The following is a 24,945-nucleotide window of genomic DNA, read 5'->3' as shown; positions in this document are numbered from 1 at the left end:
TGCAAAGACAGGCATTTTGACACATACAAGTGTGTGAATTTAAGGCCTATAAAGCGGCAAAAATAACTTGTTCTATGAGCACCATCTTCACGTGAGCGCACCTCTCTGACAGAAACAGTCTCTCAGACAGCGCACGCATATAGCGAAATGAGTTCTCTTCCGCTGTTGATTGCATTTTAACGGCTTAAAATCACCTGTTTTTAAACCACAATGCTTAAAAACACGTGCAAACGCTACGTTTTCGTGACCACGTAGCACAGCAACTAGTAACCGCGATAAAGACAACAGTCCAAAATCTCTACCGATTGACAAATTTCTACCGGTATATCGCCCCCCTCTAAACAGTACTATACACAATATTTATGATGCTTTTGTATCCTTTTTGAAGCTTGAAAGCTCTAGTCCCCATTGATTATAACTGAACAGAAAAAATCAATACATGATTAAAAAAACATGTCTCGAATGACATGACGGTTAGTAAATGATCATTTTGGCTAAACTAGCCAGATTTCAACATTTAAATCCTGACAAGCAACACTTCAGCTAATGTGCAACAACATTCTTCAGTTTAACAAACGGACCAATATGACAACAATCAGGGCACAGTTTTCCGCCCAACCCCCTCCTCAACACCAGATTGAGGCCAATTCATAGTGAGAGAAGAAGAGAAAGCTGGCCATCTTGAGTCTGGATGCTACAAGGCCATGTGTCTGGGTGAAAACAGAAGGATGAGCAAAGAGACCAGCCTGTTGTGAAGAGAAAAACTGATCCTCACTGTATGCACATATTCCTATGAGATGAAGACGTCCCCCAGGATCAAATAATACCCTTTACAGACAGCTAATGAACTGTGTAGGGTTTCATTATGACCGGTCTTAGGGGCAGATGAACAGGAAGCAATTTCCCTGGGTCAATGGTTTGTCATCTGTGCCTTACAGCAACCGACTAACCAATCAGCAAGCTCACAGCCGAGCGCAAGCCAGAGGGTTCTTCCAATTAAAACGGCCACGTTTGATCAACTGACTTTGTGTCTCTATGGAAACCGCACTCATCCCATGGGTTAATCAGCTGGCATGGAAATCAATCCCCTGATGGTTTGCATATAAAGAGAACTTGCAGCGGCATGAACTGATGCCACACTTATAACAATCAGTGCGAAGGTCAGATGCCTAGAATTGCTGCATCACCACAGACAGACTTTAAAAACACACATTAGAGGAAGTGAATATTTACTGAACACTTCTACAATCACACATAGAGTCAAAGTGTCTGCTTGGATTGATGTACTTATCTGAAATGTGACAGATGTTTAAAGAGGGCACGTTCCTCTCCAAAAGGCCATGAGTTATGAAACTACTGTCTCAGCTTCCTGTGCAGTGTGTTGGAGTGTGTATGCAACAGCTGTGCCTCTCTGTTCTCCCACAGACAAGAGTGATGTCCCATTAAAGCTCGTCTCCAGAGACACTGTCATTTCCTACTGCACGTACCACAGGCCTGCCTTGACCTCCCTCAAATCTACACTCAATAACCACACACAGAGATGGGAATGGAATACTGTTTATTGAGTTGTATGTAATAGTATATAGTATGTACTATATACTGCCTGCTCAAAAAACAAAATGCTAGTTTGCTGGTTTAAGATGGTCATGTCTGACCAGCTGAAAACTGACTAAACTCCTTCTAAATCCAGCCAAAAGATCAGCTTGACCAGGTTGGGAGACCATCATGTAATAGGTCATTTTTGTACTCAATGCATTTATATTTAGTCATTTACATTTCCTTGTAAAAATGAAGTACAATTTAACATACTTTTAAAAAGAGTACTAATAAATGAAATAATATACTTTAGAAAAATATACTTTAGTGCAAACTGAATGTCACTTAATTTTGTTATTTACAATTAAATGAAAATATATTATAGTTTAAATTTATATTAAATGCAAATAGTTAAAGGCTTTTTTGAACCACCTAAATAGGACTTAAAGGGGTCATATGATGCTGCTAAAAAGAACATTATTTTGTGTATTTGGTGTAATGAAATGTGTTTATGCAGTTTAAAGTTAAAAAAACACATTATTTTCCACATACTGTACATTATTGTTTCTCCTCTATGCCCCGCCTTTGCGAAGTTGATGTATTTCCTCAGCTACCAGCACGGATCAGCTCTAGGCATGATGAAGCGGATATCGTCCTCTTTTGGAAGACCAAGCAAAGTAGTTTCGCTTTCACAACGAAACACAGCGCCTTCATGAATAAAAGTTACGCCTTCTTTCTTTGCTTGAACATTTGGGCGGTGTTATGCAAATCTTCCCACATAGTGTGGTAGATATGTGGGGGCGTGTTCGAACGAGCCGTTTTAGGTAGGTGTGGCTAACTCTTAACTTTTATAAAGAATATCTCTTTGGATTTGAGACTTTAGTCTTTGCAACTTTACAGATCTTCTTTATGCACCAAGAGCTTGTAACACTCCAAAGAGAAAGGAAAAAATGAAATCGCATCATATGACCCCTTTAAGTACATCTTTATATGTAATTTTATAATTATTTCTATTATCTTTAAAATATGTTTAAAGTTTACTGTCGAATGTACTGCCAAGTAGTCATTGCAAGCTTTGTAATTTCTATTGAAAATTGTATTTCATGTATTTAAATATATTTGTAATGACACATTTATAATTTTTAAGTTGCAATTTAGCACATTTGAATATTATTTACTTTAAAAGTAATATCCAATAACACATTACAGTTAAAATTATAACCAGGTACTTCACATGTGCTTTAGTATGTTAGTAAAAGCATCAAAATAAATGTATATCTTCCAAGCACGAAAAACGATTATTAAAGCATAATGATTTAAGTCACAAAGGTTTAGTACAATACAAATGAGGAACAATCTAAGCAACTGACCCTTCGCAAAAACCTGCCCCCATTAGTTACTCATGCTATGTCCAACAAGCCTTGCCGCGCTCACACAGTGAAAAATACATCGCGGAGCAAACAGAAAACTGACAACGTGCCAACAGACAAGACAGAGCAGGTTACTTCTGGTATGAAACAAAGTCTCAACTTTCAAATTCTGTCATTTTTTAAAGAAATTCAAACAGTAAATACCATTTTATGGCTCTTTAATGTGTCGTGACAGATCGCTGTAGCGCCTCAGTTCAAGCAGCACATGAACCGATTATCTCTACCTTTTTACTAGTTATAGCACAAAATAAACATGAATGAACATCAGAAGGTATCTTGTTTCAGTGGCGGAAAGTACATGGAAATACACACCATTTTTCAAGTTTAAGTTCACCAAAGTTAATCTACTCTCCTGTCTGGTTTGTTCATTGGACAAAATGAAAGATTCAGTGTTACGATTGGTCAGATCGCCTGTCAATCAAACGCCCAGCAAAGGGTGAATTTATCATAAGAGCCGCAATATTTACTGTACACAATTGTCAAGTGTAAGCTGTAATACACAGGCTAAAGCAGGAACAAGTGCAAAAAAACTTGTACACCTGAACACTGACACATATACAGCCTAGATTAATCATTTTCTACTATGAATCTATTTAAGCGATATTAATGCTCAACTGTATAACTATTAAACCAAGCATGACGTTTATTTTGTAATAAACAGCCTAGACTCAGTGTTAACGTTTCACTAAATGATGTGAAGATTATATAAGCACAAAAAACCCACAACCACAGCAAAAACAAATTAAACCTGTAAGAAATGTGTTTTTTGCTGAAAACTGAAGCACTAATAATAAAACCCAATCCAGAAAGTGGTTAAAAGCACAGTAAATGACGCAAATGTGGGGAACTCGTGAGGGTGGAAGGGGTGTGTGAGTAAACATGATCCTTTATTTGGTATTTCATGTATTTGGTAGATTCCCCTTATTGGTTTTCCCCTTTTCTCCTCTCTAATTCCATCTTTTCCCCCAAGTATCCCCTGTTTTGATCAAATGAAATGTGCAAAGCCTTGGTTTGCTTGGCTGTCGGGCCAAATCAGCCTGTGTAAAGCTATTCCATTCACTTTCTGCTTTCTCTCACACACAAATACACACACTTTAGTCAACACAGGAGAAAAAAAAGCAGGCTGTGCCAGTTCAAGTAAATGAATTTGACACTGCTTATTTAGTGGAGAAAGAAATCAGCTGAAAGCAAAGCACTTTAGGGCAAATTCAGAACAGTTGTGCTATTTTTGCACAAATTGTCAGCGCAAATTGCGTTCAGCACAGATTTTGTGGGTGTATTTGCACATTACCTGATTTGCTAATTCCTTTAGTGAACCGGACACTAAAGCGTGTGCAAATAAATGATCCTATCAGTGGGTGCAATTCATTCTTATTGAATTTCCCCTTCTTTTTATTCAGCATAAACAAAGAGAAATCAAATTTCCCTGTCATTGTGGTGGAGATAACAAATGCTCAGGTGCTAATCAAGCAGAGCCAGAAAATGATCACTGTGCCGCATAAAGATGCAGAGATTTGGATCATTATTTTAAAATGCTAAGCACATTCAGCGCTGACAGATGAACAATGACGTGTTGCCACAGTTACAGGGAGCATCCCAGATTGGTCTTGACCTTTATCTCATTCCTTAACACATTTAGACCAGAACTGAACCACTGAACTGTGTTGGCAACATGCAGCTAAACAATGCCAACACTCGGCAAAAAGAGGTCCACATTACTGAATATATGTGTGTGATTGTCAGAACCCAGTCAAGTGTATTTCCTCACACATGTTAGTAAAACTGTAAGAGATTTCAAGCAAACATGTCTGCAAAAAAAGCATGTTAAACAATGCCTGCGAGAAGTTATTCATGTATCTATATCTATGATATTTTGACAGAATTGGTGGTAACATGTTAATTATTGTGAAGGATATTAAACTTATCCAAAGCAAGTTACAATAGATGCAAGGAATATTTTTTAACTATATATGTTCTGCCTGGGAATTGAACCGATGACCTTGATGTTGCAAGCACCAAACTCTACCAGTTGAGCTTCAGAAACATAGAATATATTTATATTTTTTTTATCTGTACCATCAGAAAGAGAAAGTGAGTGATCTCTATGACTATATGCAGAATACCACTGGCATTTGGTCTTATTTTTCAACTTCTAATTCCAACAACTCTTACTTTATATTCTTTTTGTTCAATTTAAAAATAAAAATTAATACAAAATTAATAATAAAATCAACTGAAATTTTAAAAATTGAAATGAATCAAAAGACAAGTAAATCAAATTAGAAAATATGTAATTAAATTTCAAAAATATTTTAATTTTTTTAAACTGCGAACAATAGAAATGTATAAAGAGAGTGAATGTGCTGATTGATCATTTCTAACTATTAAAATAATTGTCAAAACTACAAACAATTATTATTAAAAATCATTTAATTAAATGAATTTACATATTAAAAATATTTAAATAAACTAAAATACAAGTAAATCAAATTAGAAAATAATACAAAATAATATTTTCTAAAATATAATTTTACTTATTTTAATTTATTTAATTTTAATTTAATTTAAAACTATTCAAACTATACAATATAATAGAAATGTATATAACTATACAATATAAATGTATTTTTTCCATGCCAATAAAGCACGCTAGATTGAAACTGAGAGAGACCGAGAGAGAGGGAAGGGGAAGGAGGAGAAAAGGTTGTCTTGGTGAGACAATGTTTATTAGATTAACAGGCTGAACATGCCTCTCAATGAGAGACCACATAACTTAGATTGATAGAGATGCCGATAAGTTTGCTGTCTGACATTGGAGCTCCAGTGAGAGGCATTGCTGTGCAGATAAAGGGATTAGCACACAGTATGAGAATAACTCCTGCCCTGCTCTCCGTCTGCTCTGCAGGGAAGGTACAAATGTAGCACCTTTGAAGGGATTAATCACAATACAGAGCATCAGTGCTGCCACCAGTGAATATCCCATCATAGTCACATACTGTATTAAAACCTTTGAACCGAGCACACGACCACGCCCAATCACCAGTCCGGCATCCACACCTCTCAGCCTATCAGAGGAGTTACTGCAGGGTAATGAGGTTTTAATGCAGCATATAAGGAACACACTGGACACATGACATGGGAGTATCATATTTCTTCATAAGGGCTCTCAAGTTCAGCAACAGCAAATTGATTTATTAAAAGCTGGCTGTAAACGCCTAGATTAAACCCCAACCCAGCCCTTTAACATGCACTCTGTCACCACAACTGATGACTTGTGTCTGATGTTGTGTAAAGTGAGATGTGAAACTAGTTCCACCCTTATAGCAGCAACTAACAATTCCTTCAGTAACCGAATACTCTACCGATTAATCTTATGGTTAATTACTCTGTAAGCACTGTATCAAGCTAAATGTTAAAGAAGGGATAGTTCACCCAAAATTAAAATTATGTCATCACCATCATCATCATGTCATCATCAAAACTCATACAGTGAGTAAATGGTAAATGATAACAGAATTTTAATCTTTGGGCGATCTATCCCTTTAACCTATATATATATATATATATACAGCCAATAACAGCCAAATATTTATTTTTCAGTGGTTATTAAAAGCTAATTATTTATTTTCAGAAACCTCTTCAATGTTGTCTTCATAATATTTTATATTATGAAGCCTTTATGATTTAGTAAGGGGTCCTTTGCATCATATTTGAGGCTTATTTATATTAAAATGCGAAAACCTTGGGCATTTAACACCGTTTTAAATTAATCCTGGCTTCATACTGTGGGTTCATATACTAATAAACAATATTTGAGCATCAAGTCATCAAAGTAACTGAAGAAATGCCTTCCACCCTCCACCCTTCCTTGTGGTTTCCTTGAAATGTGAGCAGAGAGGACAGAGAGGGTGTTTATGTGATTTATTTGGTGGTGGGGGAGGGGGAGCTCCTCAGAACACCGTCACCCCCTCCACCTGATTTATTTGATTTAGTGCACATGGAGTGGGGGTGCTGGTCAAACACGTGTGTGTCTGTTGCGTGTTTGTGTATGTATGTGTGTGTAGATGGGAGGTTAGCACATAGCTCTGCTGATGTTTACGCTGACCTTTCCAGCACACCATTTATCAGCAGAGCCACCACAGGGTATGAATCCATATTGCTTTTGCTAGGATGTCTCTTTCTCTCTATCACGTCCTCAGCTTCCACATTTTGTATCATCAAGCAATATAATGTTCATCAGCAAGTAAAGATGGGATATATGGAAGCTGTCTGATCTCAGAGTGAAATGAAGGGTCATTTTAATGACAATGAAGGTTATGACGGGGAAAATGTACCAACAAGGCCTGGTTAGTATCACACTGCATACTATTTTCATAACATACTATTTTGAGTCACATCAGATTTAAGAAATTGCTATTTTAATTCAGTAGGTCTCATTTTTAGGGCTGTCCTTTTAACACATTTACAAATAACGTGAATTCATTAAAGGGACAGTTTGCGCAAAAATGAAAATTCTGTTATCATTTACTCTTCATGTTGTCACAAACCCGAATAACTGTCTTTCTTCTGCTGAACAAAAGAGATATTTTTTAAAATTTCTCAGTGTTCTGTTTTGTATACAATAAAAGTCAATAGAGTCTAATGTTGCTTTTGGGTGCCAATTAGGGCTGCACGATAAATCGCATGCGATATTTAACGCGCATCTTGTCAGAAAGCCGGTTCTGTAATCAGCGGTAAATCTCCATCACCTGCGTGCTTTCACATTGAGCAGCATTAACTACACAGAGCCGTTGTTCACTGACGAGCTGTGCAAAAAATCGCGCAAATATGAACGTGGTTTTGCGCAGCTTGTCAATTATGAAGAGTTGAAACGGTTGAAAAAAATTATTTCAAATATTTTTTGTTTGTGTTCTAAATATAATATAAGTATATATAATTTTTTATTCAGTTTTTATTTTTGGGTGGGCTTGAAATTGTTTTAAGGAATTTTTTTTCGCAAATATGCATTAATTTGATTAAACATCCAGCATTTTGTGTAATTAATTTCATTAAACGTTTTATTTGATTGACAACCCTAGTACTGTTTCCTCTTATTGGGCTCATAATTTTAATAAAGTATCTGTTTAAAAGCAGTATTTTATCCCAGTAAATGAATCAAAACAGGTTTGAATCCGCAATGCTGAGCGATTCAGCTGAGATGTCTGCTAACAGAATAGAAATGAACCAATTAAAGCGTCTGCCCGCCCTACAGAGCTCAGTCTGAGCAGGAGAATACATTAGCAAGCTGTGAAGCTGTATCTGCAGACATGTTTGACACTTTTAGGTGCTCAGCTGGCTGTAGTCAATGCCACAGATTTGAAAGCAGTCGATTATCTAGCAGAAAGCACAACTATCTGCAGGGAAAGGACTTCACTGACCGTCTCTGCCTCTCTTTAGCGCTACAGATTGTAAATGCATGTTGATTCAGACTGGTACTATTAGCTACATAAAGCCTGTCTGGAGGCCTTCAGTTTAATTAGGTGTTTGCACAACCTGGTGTACTTGTTAAAATATTAATTTAAATATGAAATATTGACAAAAGATTTTAAAAAATTTATAAAGGCATTTCTTCTCATCCTCAAGGCATGTTTAATTTTATTTCCCGTTATGAAAGTAATTAATAAATATGCATGCGATGTGTAATTGCATTCTCTTGGGAGCTTCTGCTGCTTTCACATCATGTCAGAATTACCATAATTACACTTTCCGACTTGTAAAAAACATTCATGTTATAATTACAAGTTTGAAACTCTGAATTTATAAATAGCTCTTTCTTCTCTCACTTGACCGTTGTAACTTAATGTAAAAACCACCAAAATGGCAGCAGCTTTACAAATTAGCAGCATCTACACTGTACATATTGTCTTGATAAGTCAATTTATTACAGCCTAGTTTGTTCTTATATTTTAGCAAGAATTTATAGTGTTGAACTGTTTAGCTGTCATCAACAATAAAGCTGCACTTCCTCATTGCCATAGAAACAAATAATTTCTGAGTTCAAGAATGTGAACAGCTTTCAGTAGAATCTCAGAGTTGCCATTTCATAATTACAGTAATTCTGAAAACATGAACACAGCTTTATTACAGTGTTCGTAAGGCAGCATTGCATTGATTTTGCTCAAACATTCTGGTTTGGGTTTGTTCTGATTCCTAACTATAAAAATGACACTTCTGAAATTAATTTAGCCTGAACGGCCTAACGTAGAGATTCCATTCAGATTTTAAGTCTTAGGTGTAAGGTCCTTCCTTGTTTTTTGTAAATATTATACTTAAAGAAATTTAAGCAAAATAAAGTTCAGAAATCTCCCTGTCACAAACAGAATATTTTTCAAATTCAAAATATGATGTTGCAGCATTTCATTGACTCGTATATAATATAATATTTTTAAATGGTAAGAACAGTGTAATTAAAGCGATAGCTCACCAAAAAATAAAAATTTCTAAAATTTTTGGATTGAGAGATAATATACATTTTTCTTGTTATAAATAATTATGAGAATAAAGATATATGTTAATATATGAGCAATATCACACAAGTGGCAGTGCAACATGGCTGTATATCAGCACAGCTGTGATTCGGCTATAGGTAATCACAACATGCTGATATACAGCCATATCACACTGCTACGAGTATGATATTGTATTTATACAAGAGTATAAATAAAAAAGAGACAACAACTGAGTGTCTTTAAACACCCTCTTGTATGCAAACTACTTCCTTCCACCACGGATTCAAATCTGTTGAACAGCTGAGCCCAAGCCTCTGTTAATAATTTGAATGCATCATTTCAGAACTAGTAACAAAGGAACACAGAGTTGCTTCATTAAAAGCTTATTGTATTACTGTATTAAAAGCTGTGTATTATGCGGAGTATTATGAGAGAGAGATGGACTAAGCGAGTGTGATTTACCTGCATCTAATACAGCATTCATTCTTCAGCTCAATCTCATATTCACAATAAAACATGAGTTTGAATGTCCGCTGAGGAATGTCCGCTGTCTTTGTCATACTATCCTTTTCATAGACAATTATTTAGTGAATCATAATATTTAATAAACAACAACAACAAGAGCCATCATAAAAGTTGCTAGGCAATTCATTCAAAAGTACAAAGGCAGTGCTCTGATATACAGCATTAAAGTTAAATAAAATATACATGAGACTTTGCCCTCAGCCAAAACTCTTTGCTCTGGAACAAATAATAGATTCATGAGACCAAAGACTGCCCGTTAGAATAACCCAAAACGAATTATATCTCATGTTTAACCACTATAGAGACTTAAGAGCCAGCGGTAAATTCCAGAAGATCTGTCCGAGGTGAGGCGCTCTCGGCGGGTTCATGAGCGCTGAACAGCCGCTGATGCCATGGAGCTCACGTCTCTGAAAAAACACCGAAGCAAATTTTCAAATAGACGTTATCTTTATTAACAAACCGCATGTTTTAAGTCTAAACAACTACATTCTCATCTGAAAACTAAAATTACATTTTGTGACACAAAAACAGTATTACTTGTAAAATTATAGTGTACTTGGGCATTAGGCATGACACTCGCCGTGAGATACTGCATGCAGAGTGATACAAACGCTGAAACCGCTGGAGTGCTGTTATCGCTAGAAAATTGCACCGCTGAAAAAGGCTCTCAGGCAATCAGATTCGAGGACCAGAAAGAACTGTTATATAAAATAAAATATAATATTTTTAAGTTCACCGATAGAATATTTTGCATTCAAAATTTAACTGACAGCAATGACATCATAATAGTTACATAGGAAATTCTAAATTTGCATTATGTTGCAGCATTTTATTTATTCAGAGCCAAAGTCTAAAACCTAAACTTACCTAAAAGATTAAAAGTATTTTTATTTTGCTTTGCAAGCACTGGTGCTTTGTTCAGGAAATGCAAATGTAGTTTGTTTTTGTTGGTACATTAGTAATCAGGCTAGTGTTACTCTACTCCACACCTGCGGCTCAAAAGCCCCACGGCTCTTCACATCCTCTTTTAGTGTTTGTACTGAAAGCTGGCTTGAAAGGTTTTGAAAAACCACCTTCCATTAGCGACAATTACATCTCAATTGACTGCCTTAATTTCTCCTATCAGAGCATTAATTCCCTCGATGCTTAAAGCTGAGCAAGTAAAGCTCACATACACACACGTCCATACACACCAGCGCCCTCCCTCTCCATTCTTCAGCACTGACATATTGCCCATCATGTCTGTCTGGCTTTCTGCCTGATCACTCTATCAGGATGTAATTTGAGCAGCCGTTCAAAGCCCAAGTCATTAGCATGAAATATGATGAAGCACCCAAATCCCAGAGCACTGTCCGGCAGCTCGCTTTTCATATTTCCCTCAATCCTATGGGGTCATTAATAATTCTGTTCAAATGGTTCTACAATGGCTATCATATTTTTTTCCTCACAAGCTGGAAAATCTCATATCCACTGCTGGGCCCTGACCTCAATCTGATATGGACAATAACCATCTGAGTGACAGGCTGGGTTAAAGCTGGACTGATGAGAAATCAAGTAAATATTAAATTAGACTTGAGCCTGGTTAAAGGTGAAGGGTGTAATTTCTACTCCACTGGAGTCACCAAACAGAACTAAAAATCACTTAAAGTTGATGTGTTAAAGGAAATAAAAATGCATTTATTATTATAAAACATATTGAAATATTACAAATATAGCATTTTCCACCCTTTCTTTTATAAAGAAAAAACAAAAGCAAGACAAGAATTATATTATAATAAAAATAGAAATAGAAATATGATGAATATAATATAATTTTTAAAAAGTGAAAAAATTACAAGGTTAGTTTACCCAATAAAAAATTATATCATTTATAGGTAGAGAGATAAAATACCCGAAAAAACTATAAATCCATTAAAAAATCCATACCAATAGTGTCTAGGTTCGCTCCATAATATAATAATACAATATAATATAATATAATTTTTAAAATTGTGAAAATTGTCATTTTCGGGTGAATTATCACAGAGCACAGTAAGCATTAGAAAGAAATTGCATTTCTTTCCTATGCCTGAACTGCTACAAAAGGAATATTTTGCAATCCTCTGAGAGCCAATGCAGTATTTCTGCCTGTGACAGAAGGCTTTACCCTCATTGCCTGGTGTTCACATACTCTGGACTATATTCTCAGAAAGCTCTCTCCACATATCAGGCTGTTTGAGACTCCCGCTGGAGTTGACAAACAGGATGATGGATTAGTTCCTCTCTGAGCCTTTGCAGTAAACAGAGTCCGTACAGCCCCTCATAATTAAAGAGAGAGTAAATCCAGTCCTAATGCCACACAACCAGGAGGTCTTTCTAGGGACTCTTTCAAGGCTAGTGCCTTGGCCCTGGGACCCTCAAGGCCCTTAAATAAATCAGGCAGAGCACAAGGCCACAGGAAACATAAGTTCAGCGGAACAGAAAGAACTCAGCCTAAAAATACACAAGCATGAGCAATAACAGAGGAATACAGACCGGTGTTCCCCATGGCATTAGAGGAATGCGGCCTTATGGAGACTCCTGACTCCAGAAAGATCTCTCAGATGATGAAATGAGGTTTATGACCTCAGATGTATGTATGTGAGCCAAACGCAAATCTGTAGTGGATTAACACGTTGTTGCATCTGCTTGAACACAGAAACAAGCAATTGTACAAGTGACATGAATAAAAATACACAACCCTGCTGCTTCCGCTTTCCTTCAAAGGCCTTGATACACATCTGTGGCACTCAGGATTGTGGGACGGGTGACGGCATTGTACTTGTGCTTGACATTCCGCTTGGGACAATGAATTTGTAGGTCAATAAGAGATTAGGACAGTGTATCAGAGCAGGGATGAATGAGGTCTCAAACGGGTCAAACTCTTAGAGCCGCTGTCACCAAAGGAAAGAAACAAGGGACTCTGGTATGAGCTAAGATTAAAAAGAAAGAACTACAACTTCCTCTTTTCTTGTGTGGTTTTAAACTGTTTTTGTGGTTTGATTTCAAAGTTTCTGTTTCTCATATTGTCCCTTGCAATCATGAGTAAGAACATTTATGCTTAAAGCAAACAACTCTATATCTATTAAACAAAAACTTGGTCATCAGAGACTTTAAGGTGCTTTTTCACAATTACATAGATTATGAGCCTGTTAAATAAGGCAAGTATGGCGACCATCAAGTGAACGAAATGGAGTGTTGCAATTCAGAAAAGTGATTAATTCCTTGAAACAGCAACTGAAACAGGAGCTGCTCATCAGGTGCTCAGTGTAGAAGCCGTCAATATTATTTACAAAGTCACTGTCATGCACTGTTATTTCTCCTTTAGTTTAGATGATACCAGGATTAGGCCTGTCACGATAACAACTTTTTATTGTGCGATATATTGCCCAAGAAATAATTGCGATAAGCGATTATATCTGCAGATTAAACTTTTTTTGTAGAAGCATTTTTTAAATTTGAACTAGCAAAAGTAATGTGTAAAGAAGAAAAAAACTAGTAAAGTAATGCAAATGCATTAACCTTCTTTTCTTTTAAGATTAAATTTAACTTTGAAGCCTCAAAGGTACACCCCACTGCTTTATGAGCGCACAAATCAAGACCATGTGAGGGGTGTTTTTGACAGAAAATCATTGTGCTGTCATAAAAACCCTACACCTGCCAACAGCACTAAACGGGTGCTTTGATGTGGGCTCCTTTAAGATGAGAGCGAGTGTGCAACAAGAAAAAAATTAGGGAGGGAGAACGAGTGAAACTCCCTTCTGCTGAGCATGTCGTCTTTAGACCTTCGGAAGTGGTCTTAGCTAGAAAACGGACGTGAAACTGTCAATAACACTAACCACACCTTTACTCAGCTCAAAAGTGTCTGTGCTGCATTTATATAGACACAAAGGAAAATTCTATTTCTCTAAAGTTGTTCTTTCATTGCTTAGGAGACTAAATTTCCTCAGGATGAATAAAAATAAACAAGTGAAACAGATGTTGACGCAATAAGAGTGGAAATATATCTTCTGAAACTCGAGGAGAAAAAGGAGAAACATCCGAGAAACAGGAGACTGAGTCACACCATGATCTAGTGTGTCTGATCCTTCAAAAGTTTGGTGTCAGAAAGATTTTTTTTCTCTTTCTCATGAACTTTCTACTCAACAAAGAATCCCAAAAAATGTATCACAATTTCCACAAAACTATTAAGCAGCACAACTGTTTTTAACATTGATAATAAAATGTTTCTTGAGCAGCAAATCAGCATATTTGAATGATTTCTGAAAGATCATGTGACACTGAAGAGTGAATGATGCTGAAAATTCAGCTTTGCCATCACAGGAATAAATTACACTTTAAAATATCTTAAAATAGAAAACAGTTATTTTACATTGTAATAAAATTTCACAATATTACAATTTTACTGTAATAAATAAATGCAGCCTTAGTGAGCTTCTTTCAAAAACATTAAAAACATATTTGAACAGTAGTGTACCTATGCATGCACACAATAACTTGAGCTTGAGCTAATATTAAACCGCACACTAATAGTTGCACATTTCAAGGCTTTGCGTCATCTTTGAGTTTGTGTTACATTCTATTTATATTCTTGAGACTAAGACTATTTTAAAACCTAGCAAGCTGTCTTGCTGTCTCACTGAATTCATAGATAGCTGTCCTAACCTTTGAAACAATCTCTTGAGAATCGCACAAGACTCCTGACTCACAACTGATTCCAGTAGAGTTTGATGCTACAGCAAGTTGCTAAACAAACAGTGCTTTAATATGCATAAAAATGCACAGCACATAAAAATACTTGCTAAATTAATCAGTTTTCAATTTGATTTGACTTTAATTGATACTTTTGCCTTTTCAATTAATGTTGCCTTTGTCTAATTTGGCTAAAAGAAGGCAGCATAATTGTTGCTCACTAGAACAGCTTCTGTTTAATGTGTTCCATTCTTTGGACAATCTTGTATTTGTCACAGCTGTTCAGACAATCCATCTCATTCTCTCTCAGTGAGGAGTTGGTTTGTAAAGATGACAGCACACAAAGGACCTTTAATGGAGTTACGACACAGGGCATCAAAGCCGTGATATTATAATCACTAGTGATGGACTCCGGCTGCCGATGTAATACTCTCTCCCGTCTGTTCTGTCCTCAGAGGGACGTACTGTTCCATATGACAACCACTTTACCTCTCAGACACACTACATGGTAAATTAAGCTTCAGGTAAAACAGTTTGACTGAGCCTTGAATGGGTATTGCAACACAACGCACCTTGGTTGATTTGACAAGTGGGAATACGCTACCATTCAAAAGTTTGGGGTCAGTTAATTTTGAAGAAAATTAATACTTTTATTCAACAAGAATGCATTCAATTGATCAAAAGTGGCAGTAGAGGCAGTTAGACAGTTATAAAAGAATTCTATTTCAAATAAATGCCATTCTTTTGAAGTAGTAATTCAGCATATTAGAATGATTTCTGAAGGATCGTGCGACACTGAAGACTGGTGTAATGATGCTGAAAATTCAGCTTTGTCATCACAGTAATAAATTACAACATTAAAAAATCTTACCGACCCCAATACTTTTGACGTTAGTGCATGTGATTACCTTTTCCAACAATTGTAGTAGGCATGTGGAAGTATACTGTATAGCCACAGCCCATTTCCATATTCCACATCTGTGTCCAATCACTGCAACAGCACTGATTCAGACAAACATGTAGCACGCTACGGGTGGGCACCTATGCTCATTTCTTATTAATTGTACAGTAAGAAAGTTATTTCCCTTAACCAGGAAATTAACGTTCTTAGAATTGACAGACAGTTGACCCTGAGAGGTCAAGTAAATATCTACAGCGGATCTAAATATTTATAATTAATTATAACTAGTTATGATTAATTATTCATATTTCCCTATGAGCTGATAGTCTACACTCCCATAACCCTTAGCTTTACGGCTGTCACAGCTGCCAGCTTTATCCTTAGTGGCGGTGAAAAGAAAACCTCAGAGAGACCAAATCAACACATGTGGCCTGATCATTCCCATGCACATCACAGTTTCAAATATTTCCCTTTTCATGTTAAGGTAAACTTGTCTTCTCAACTAAATGCTACAGTGGATATGGAAACTTCCTCTAGCCACAAAAAAGAGAAGATCGCTTTACAGTGCTTGCCAAATATTCTCAAATATATAACATTTCCAGCCTACAATAACATAATATTTCAAATGACAGTTTATTTAGGTAAAAATTTCCCAAAACCCTCCCGCCTTTGGCTGAAATTCTACACTTAGGCAATTTTTCTGGGAGACGAGTACTGTCGGGAATGCTAACTGTGGGATTTAAAGCCAATGGAGACTCTAAGTGCCCATCTGGCAGACGGCAGGCACCTCTCTGCCCACTCCACTGCTCTGCATTAAAATACAGAATGCTCGGGTCATGGCACCAAAAATGCTGCATCCTCCCAAAATCCCAGCACAGACAGGCTAAGTAATTAGAGAGATCAAAAGAAAAAGCTATAAATAAACAGACAATGGAACAAGCATGTTAGTATAAGACATTATCAGTCGATGAATCACAATCAAGTATTCTCGAAGTGCAAGTAAAAGAACTTTAAAGCATCTGAGTCACCTTGAAGCAGCGCATATTTATTTTACCATCCATGACAGGTAACAGTATTCACACAGTCCTCCCAAGCAAAACTGTGTTGCAGACAAGAAGGATAGGTGTTTTGGTGTTGAATTCAGCAAAAATATTGTGGAAATACACTTTATACTTATTTATCAACATAATGTACCAATATAAGCTATTACGAAGCAACGGCCAATCCTGGAATGAACTCACCCATTATGTATCAGGATTGATGCAAGTTAAACATGCTGTTTCTATTCAGTAAACCTGACAGAATTCAGATGATTTGAGCAGTTTATAGCCACATTTTGGGGATTGGGTTCTATTATAGCTAGATTAATTATCATTTGGATGTAAATGTGCCCCCCGCTCAAACGTAAATTAGATTTTGCTATTATGAAGTCTGTAATAATTCAAATGGCCCACTCTCCATAAACAAATTAAAAAAAAAATTTCTGGACATTATTAAAGCAAATATTCAGTCAGGTATTGAGTAAATATTTAAAACAAATGGTAACACTTTAGTAAAGGGACTAATTCTCACTATCAACTAGTTGCTTATTAGCATGCTAATAACATAATGGCTGTTATTAGCACATATTCTGCAAGACCATATTCTACATCCAATATCCAAAATTTAACAACTACCTTACTAACTATTAATAAGCAGGAAATTAGTAGTTTACTGAGGCAAAGGTCATAGTTAATGGTTTGTTAATAGCGAGAATTTGACCTTTAAATAAAGTGTGACCAAATAAATAAATAAATAATATTACTTTTCATTTTTTTGGTTTAAAACTGCAGTTCAGTTATTTACCCGAAACGTCATCAGTGTGAAAGCACAAGGCCTAACTTCTGTTGCAGTCACATAGTTGCTTCACTTTCACGCTGCTTGAGTATGTGTGAAATGGCTTTAGCCTCGATTATTTCATGTGAAGATGGAGAACTGTGTGTGAAGTGAGGAGACAGAGCATGTGTAATGTGAGAGATATTAGCACCAGTCCAAACCATAAAGGCTCATTCACAGTTTTGGAGGGAAAATTAAGCATCTGTTTTGATGGTCTGTGCCTCTTTCTGGCCTCTCGGCACTCGCTGAGATTCGGTTGCAAAGTCATCCTCCGGAACGTTCTGCAGCAATTATTTCTGCTCAGCGGCGGTTAAACGGCAGAAACAGCTGGGGTGGAAGTTTGATGTCTTGGGGTATGTACATGTGTGTGATTTAGGGTTCTGTTGGCTCACAGTCCCTACCAATGACAAATGAGGGTCAGGATGGAAAAATGACATTTACAGCTTTTACAGGTCTCGCAGAAACCATGGCAGACAGGTTAGCTGAAGATTTACTTGCCTGTGTTCTTTAAGTACTTCTTCTTCACTTACAAACCACAAGTCTGCTTCTTATAGTACTGGCATCCTGCCTAGAAGGTGCTGGAGCGATGAAAAGAGATGCTCTCAAATGGCCGGTCACATATTTGGAGGAATGGAATTGAAAATGAGGGGGAATGAAAGATAAATTCTTTAAGCCCCATTATCAGCAATAGGGATATGCCGGTATCAAATTTTCATGTTGCGATTAATTGCTAATGCTTTTATCACAGTATGCGGTATTATCACGGTATTGAAATTTATTTGCCACCACCTAACTTTTCTATTTGAAAAAAGTGTTGTCATAATACAGTATAACAGTTTAATAACTTTTTTCTTATAACAAAAATAACTGAACCACAGTTGCAACTTTTGATTTTAACAACGTGTTATTAAATATTGGAATTACCTAAGATTGATGAATGTTTAGAAGAATTTTTCATTGCCAGTTTATGTTAACTAATGAATTAACTAATGTCAACTAATGAAGCCCTAATGTAAAGTGTGACCGAATAATAAAGAATCAAAACACTTTCAAACAATATCTAGGGCATGTTGTAGTCCAGATTAAAATGTAGAAAATTTTGAAAATAAATAGCCTATTAAGTCTAAATATTTAAGTATTTGGTGCAGTGATGAAGTAGCAGCTGCTTTTTTATGGGGTTTCCAGGGTAACGACTGCATTTCTGCTGTTCAGCGCCATCTGCTGTCAGAGAGTGAATGTGCGCTTTAATTCAGAGCGTCTCTCACACTTTCCGCCACGCGCTTCTCATCCGTGCATGTTTACATCAGAGAGCACGCATCTGTGACCCAGCATACAGCGGTGTTGTGCATTGTGACCAGTTGATGGAAAAAGCATTCTTAAAATGCATTCAAAATTCTGAATAATTTGTAATAATTTCGGTATTTTGAAGTGCCCACGATAACAATATCGTGCATATTCAGTATCGTGATATATCGTATTACCGAATACCGGCACATGTTTAATCAGGAATCTGTTGAAATCTGAGGGCTACTCAACATGAAATCAAAATGGACCCTAGTTACTTTCTTAATAGGTGTTCCTGGTCTTATTATGCACAATGCATCTGTGTATATTCTTCCAAGGGCCTATCTTTATCTTTGTAATGTAACAACTTGCTCTGTCTCTGAAATGCCTTTCTTGGCACCATTGAGGCAGCAGGCTACTTGTTAATGTGACCAATGCAGCTATTTATACAGCAAAAATGACTTTTTAATGAGTTTTTAATGGATCTTTTTTTCAGTAAATATCTCGAAAAATCCTTATGCTATTAAGATTCTTTCTCAAAGAAGAATGTATTTTTCATTTGATTATGCTTATGTGTCACGGAATGTAGTTTTAAGAGTTTTTAGGCGAGAATGTAGTTGTTTCTACTTCAAATATGAAATTTGCTTTGGTGTTTTCAGAGACGTGAGCTCCAGGGCGTCGGCGGCCGTTCAGCGCTCATGAACCCACCAAGAGCTCCTCACCTCGGCCAGATCTTCTGGAATTTTCCGCTGGATCTGATGTCTCTATAGTGGTTAAACATGAGATATAATTTGTTTTGGGTAAATCTAACGTGCAGTCTTTGGTCTCATTAATCTATTATTTGTTCAACGGACATTCAAACCAAAGTTTTATTGTGAATATGAGATCATTTGAGCTGAAGGAATGCTGTATCAGATTCAGGAAATCACACTCGCTCAGTCCATCTCTCTCTCATAATTCTTACATAAAACAGTGAGCTTTTAATACAGTAATATAATAAGCTTTCAATAAAGCAGCTTGGTGTTCCTTCATTCCTTCTAAAGTGACGTTTTTGAATTAGTAACAGAGGCTTGGGCTCAGCTGTTAAACTGTCATTTTGAGATCTGAATCCGTGGCGGAAGGAAGTAGTTCTGCACAAAGGAGGGTTTTTAAAGACACTCCGTTGTTGTTTCTTATGTATTTTACACTTGTGCTGCTGTTGTATAAACGCAATATCACACTCATAGCTGTGCAATATGGTTGTATATCGGCACGGCTGTGATTACCTGTGATTACCTTTATCTTATTTCAAGGATTTTTTTATTTTTTTAAATGGAAAATAAGACATTTTATTTATTTATTTATTTTTCAGTAGGCATTGTTTTAGGCTGCTATTTTAGGCAATGTAGGCTTTCTAAAATCTTGTCAGTAGTTAAGACAAATTACTAAAGAATTGAAAAAGGTTTGTTAAAGTGTCAAAATGTGAGTCCAGCTGTGTTTCAGGAGGGAGGTAGTTCAACACAATTCACTCCACACTCACATTTAGAGGGACTCCATTCTGACATGCCACTTTCAAAAATCCACTCAATTCCTGATAAATAAATTTTTTCTCACTAAAAAAACCTGTTTCACTCTGAGATGTGATTACATGTAAGGAAAGTAGGTTGTGTTGTCTTAAATTGTGGTCAGACCTATTGCTTAAAAACATACTCAACACTATGCTGGTCAGCCCACTTTTAATGCATTAATGCATTATGCAAGAAAGCCAGCAGTGATGTTGTTGAGGGGAGTGATGGATAAAGCCATCAAAATCATTTAAAGCAGGCATCAGATGAAAGTTGTGTAAGAAGACACAGCATGTCTCTTACTAAATAACCTTCAGGTCTCTCTCAGTCATCCCCTGGTGTGTGATTATCTTTGGGATTTCCCCTCCGTCCATCCTGAATCACCCTCAGCACAACAGTCCGCTTCTTTTTTACTTGCTCTTGATGTCTTCCTGCTACCACCATTTGTTTTCCATTCGCTGCTACATATTCAAAAAAAGCCCTGAGTCACACACTTCCCCCTCCCTGCATTCTTCCTTTCTCTGCCTCTAAATGTTTTTTTAATTACCTGTCAAATATCAAACTTTACATGTGGTATTGTGTATTTTATAAAGTCCAGCAACATCCTGATTTGAAGTTCTCATTATATTAGGACAAACAGTTCTCAGGTTTTCTTCTGCTTTTTTGGTCTCAGTGAATTTTATTGTGGCTTGGTCATAGGATGCCACTAATAAAAGTGTTTACTGAGTCTGGTGTGGAAAATCCTGACTGGCCTGCATTAAACCCAGACCTGAACCTCTAAGATCAAAAGTCAGACATTTAAATATGAGCTCGATGATTTTTCATAAAATAATCTGACGAGTTTCACAATTTGAGTTGAATTACTGAAATAAATTAACTTTTCCACGACATTCTAATTTATTGAGATGCACCTGTATGCTACCCACATGAAGTTTACATTGTAAATTTTATTTTTAACAAATATTTTGTATTATTTTTTTTGTCTTTAATAAACTGTAGGAGTATTTAATCTCATGTCATTGGCAATTTGACAAAATACACTTATTATATGCACATTTAAAAAAGACTTTTGCAATTATCTGTGAACTTTACTAGCAATTTCTGAGTGAAAATTGTTTCACCAAGGGAATTTTAAAATAAATATCTGAGACCAAGTTGATTTAAAATTAAACGTTAAATCAAATTGAGAATTCCAATTCTGGTTTATTTTTCTGATAATTTCCCTCTGGGAACAACTGCTCAATTTTGAGATCAAAATCTGGACAATCTGGATGATATTGTAAGACTTTAAACATTAATCAACAAACAAAGAAACAAAAACATTTATCTATTTATACATATACACATTTATACATATACATTTTACTTGAAGTAAATTTATATTGTTTTGAGAAGGTGTATATTTTTTTACTGCAAAACAAGACAAAAAATACTGAATTTTGATAGGATGCTATTCAAGTTTTACCAAACCATTCTGTATCTAAACTTTGGCTTCTTCTAAATTATCATCTTCAAGCTTAAAACAGTAAAGTATGAGAAATCGGTTGAATCAAAAATTCAGTGCTGGAGTTTTCCTGCAGTGAAACTCTCAAACTGCATTTTATAGCAGCTCTGACACAATGATTAAAGATAACAGCCAGACAGACCACAGCAACTAGTCTTAAAAGAGTCTGGTCTGATAAAAGATGCCTTATTATTTCAAATCCGGCAACATGAGCGGGGCAACTGCAGCTCTATGTATTTATGAGAGAGGGCTGCTCCATTAAGCCAATCGCTGACAAACACTGGTATCATTTGGACAGATTATCCTGCCATACAAGCATATGGGACCCAGAGAGAGATTAATTCAAGTGCGTCAAAGAGTATTACTCATTCATATAATCACACTGGTATGAATTAGCATAATCCTCAGCACTATTCCTTTAGCATGACCAGTAATTATTTTGGTGAGCAGACACTATGAAGGCATCAAAAACGGAGGCCATTATCATTGTAATAATGTCTGTAGACCAAAGCCTGTCACACTAATCAGCACTAGCACAAAAAAAAAACACAATGAAGGACCCTTTTCTCTGGAGGGCAGCCCTCTGTTCACAAACCTTGGACATTCCTAGAAACCTCAAGACTGAAAAGTGGGTCTGGGAACATGCTTCAGATAATAATACAACTCTTTAAAAAAGCTTTCCTTCAGTTCGTAGCCAAACCAATGCATGACAGTGCTGTCAGTCACATGATCTTTCAAAGGGGGGTCTTATGCCAAAGCCTGATTCACAATAGAGCCCCAAGCTATTGTCCGATACTAAGCACAGCACATTTCCATATTGTCTCAGCCTGGCAAGCCACCAGCCGCTGGTTTTCCCACTGCTTACAACCACTTTCTTTGAATAGAGTTAATGTCCTACTTGCTTTGACGGAAAACAACCCCAGAGATGGGCACAGTGGCAAGAAATAATGGAATAACATGGGTAATGGCCCTAATCGCATCATTTTACCATGATGTTGTGCTCCCATTACTGATTTGCTTTGACATACACTGCTGAAAGCAAAGAGATGAGGGAAATGCAATGATGTGGCCTATTCATATTACAGGACCATTATCAGGGCAAGTGACGTTATTGTGCTGTCCGGTTTCATCCTTGTAAGGATTCAGGCTAGACAAAAATTTCAGGCATCACTGACACGTTACCAATCAATAAATAGCATAATTATGCCTAATTTTGTCTAAATTATAAACTAGCATCACATGCATCCTTTCTTAAAAAGGAATTCCAGAATGCACTGCAATGGTGGACAGATAGTAAAGATACTTGAGTGATTGTTTTGTGCTTAATAGCATATCACTAAAGTCTACTAAAGTCAGTTCACTCTGCGGCCATCCTGGTGACACTCTCAGACTGATCATTTCTATGTAGGTAACAGACATACACCTGCAGTATTGTTTAAAAGTTTAGGGTTGGCAAAAATGTGTTAATGTTTTTGAAAGAATCTCTTATGCTCACCAAGACTGCATCAAAAATACAGTAAAATAAAACAATAAGCCCCAAGAAGCGTGGTTTACAGTGAATTTATAACAGCTGAGGGGCGTTGTTAGGCACGACGCCAAGCGGAGCTAAAGTGCAGCTAAAACACTGTTATAAATAGCTGTTATAAATTCACTGTAAACCACGGCTTCACGGGGCTTATTGCTTTTATAAAACGGTTATTCCATATATGTAGTAAGGTTTCACAAAATAAAACAGAACGAAAACATCAAAGTAGGCACACCACAGCTCCAGAGATAGAGAAGTATTTAATTATGTTCTCACCACAGGTGACGTTTCGAGCTTAAACGCTCTTGCTGTTTTCGTTCTGTTTTATTTTTAAACTTTTTTATCAATTTTTGTGTGGTAGAGCACCCACATTGAGCTTTTTTGGCCTAATTGATGTGTACTCTTGGACTGTTTTTTGTTTACAAAATAAAACAAGAGCAAATAAAGTGTAATGACATTAATAAAAACAGTATTCTTCCACCAAACAACGTAGTTCCTCAGAAACAGTTGTGGTTGCAATAAAGTGGTTGCCAAGCAACACACAAAGTAAACAAAGGTGTATGTTTGTAGAGTAATTTACAATAGCTTCGAACGTGGCTCAGCCAATCAGAATCAAGGACCGGAACTATCCGTTTTATAAACGGTAATATCCTGTTTCACATGATCCTTCAGAAATCATTGTAATATCCTGATGTGATGCTCAAAAAACATTTCTTATTATTGTCAAGGCTGAAAACAGTTGTGCTGTTTAATATTTTTTGTGAAAACCGTGCTACATTTTTTCAGGATTCTTTGATTAACAAGGTGTAAAAGAACAGCATTTATTTATTATAAATGTCTATACTGTCACTTTTAAACAATTTAATGCATACTTGCCTTTTTTTCTAAAAAAAATATAAAAAATCTAACTGAACCCAAACTTTTGAATTGTAGTTTACTTGAATAAGGAAAAAGCAAAGTCACCTAAAATTTAAAATATTTTCAATTTAAAATATTTCAAATTACCAAAAAAATGAATAATAATAACATAAAATAAAACATAAAAAATAAATAAAAAATAAAACCAATGAAAGTACAGTGATATCATAAATATTTCTTCTTTCCCCTCCAAATTGTAAAAAAAAAAAAAATGGTTCAGCCACTGTGAAAAGGATTAAACGGTATTTGGTCTTTTAAATAAAAGGTGGAACCTTTCCTTAATGCGCTAATGCCAAATTCTACTGTAATAAACTATGAGCAATACAGTTGAGGAGCAATGTTTGTGTCATAACACTGAGCCAAGATTTAAAAACTTCCTGTCTGTGCAGAGCTTTCCAAATCAGTCACCTATGAGGTTGTGTTTCAGTTAGGAAGCTGCAAACGTAGACAGAATGTAGTGCGCACTAGGCTTTAGAACAGAGCTACTGTCTATGACTACGTTTACATGGACATCAGTAATCTAATTATTTACCTTATTCTAAATAAGCCAATATTATGATTATGGTGTTTACATGAGTTGCTTTTAGAATATTCCTTTCATGTTCGCGTTTTACATGTTATAGTACATAGTTCGATTAATGGCAGACGTCATTACGTCCCCACGTGACGCCATCCGACGTCCCCTCCGGAATTTCACATGTAAAC

The 24,945-nt window shown here is 36.3% G+C and overlaps 1 protein-coding gene across 2 annotated transcripts in view; it reads right to left on the bottom strand.

Moving 5' to 3' along the window:
- The window catches only part of LOC107724289 (phosphoprotein associated with glycosphingolipid-enriched microdomains 1-like), a 64,864-nt gene that overhangs the window by 29,668 nt on the left and 10,251 nt on the right, over nt 1-24,945 (bottom strand). Inside the window, exon 1 of one of the 2 annotated variants that reach the window (XM_016533142.1) lies at nt 14,911-14,931. The exons of the other annotated variant lie outside the window; for it this stretch is intronic. The gene's annotated coding sequence lies outside the window, so the exon portion shown is untranslated. Of the gene's footprint in view, nt 1-14,910; nt 14,932-24,945 lie in introns of those variants that run through there. 2 annotated transcript variants of the gene reach the window in all.

The sequence above is a fragment of the Sinocyclocheilus rhinocerous genome, unplaced genomic scaffold (genome assembly GCF_001515625.1).
Source record: "Sinocyclocheilus rhinocerous isolate Xijiao unplaced genomic scaffold, SAMN03320098_v1.1 scaffold574, whole genome shotgun sequence".
Lineage (NCBI taxonomy): Eukaryota > Metazoa > Chordata > Actinopteri > Cypriniformes > Cyprinidae > Sinocyclocheilus > Sinocyclocheilus rhinocerous.
This window is presented reverse-complemented; position numbering and strand designations above follow the sequence as displayed.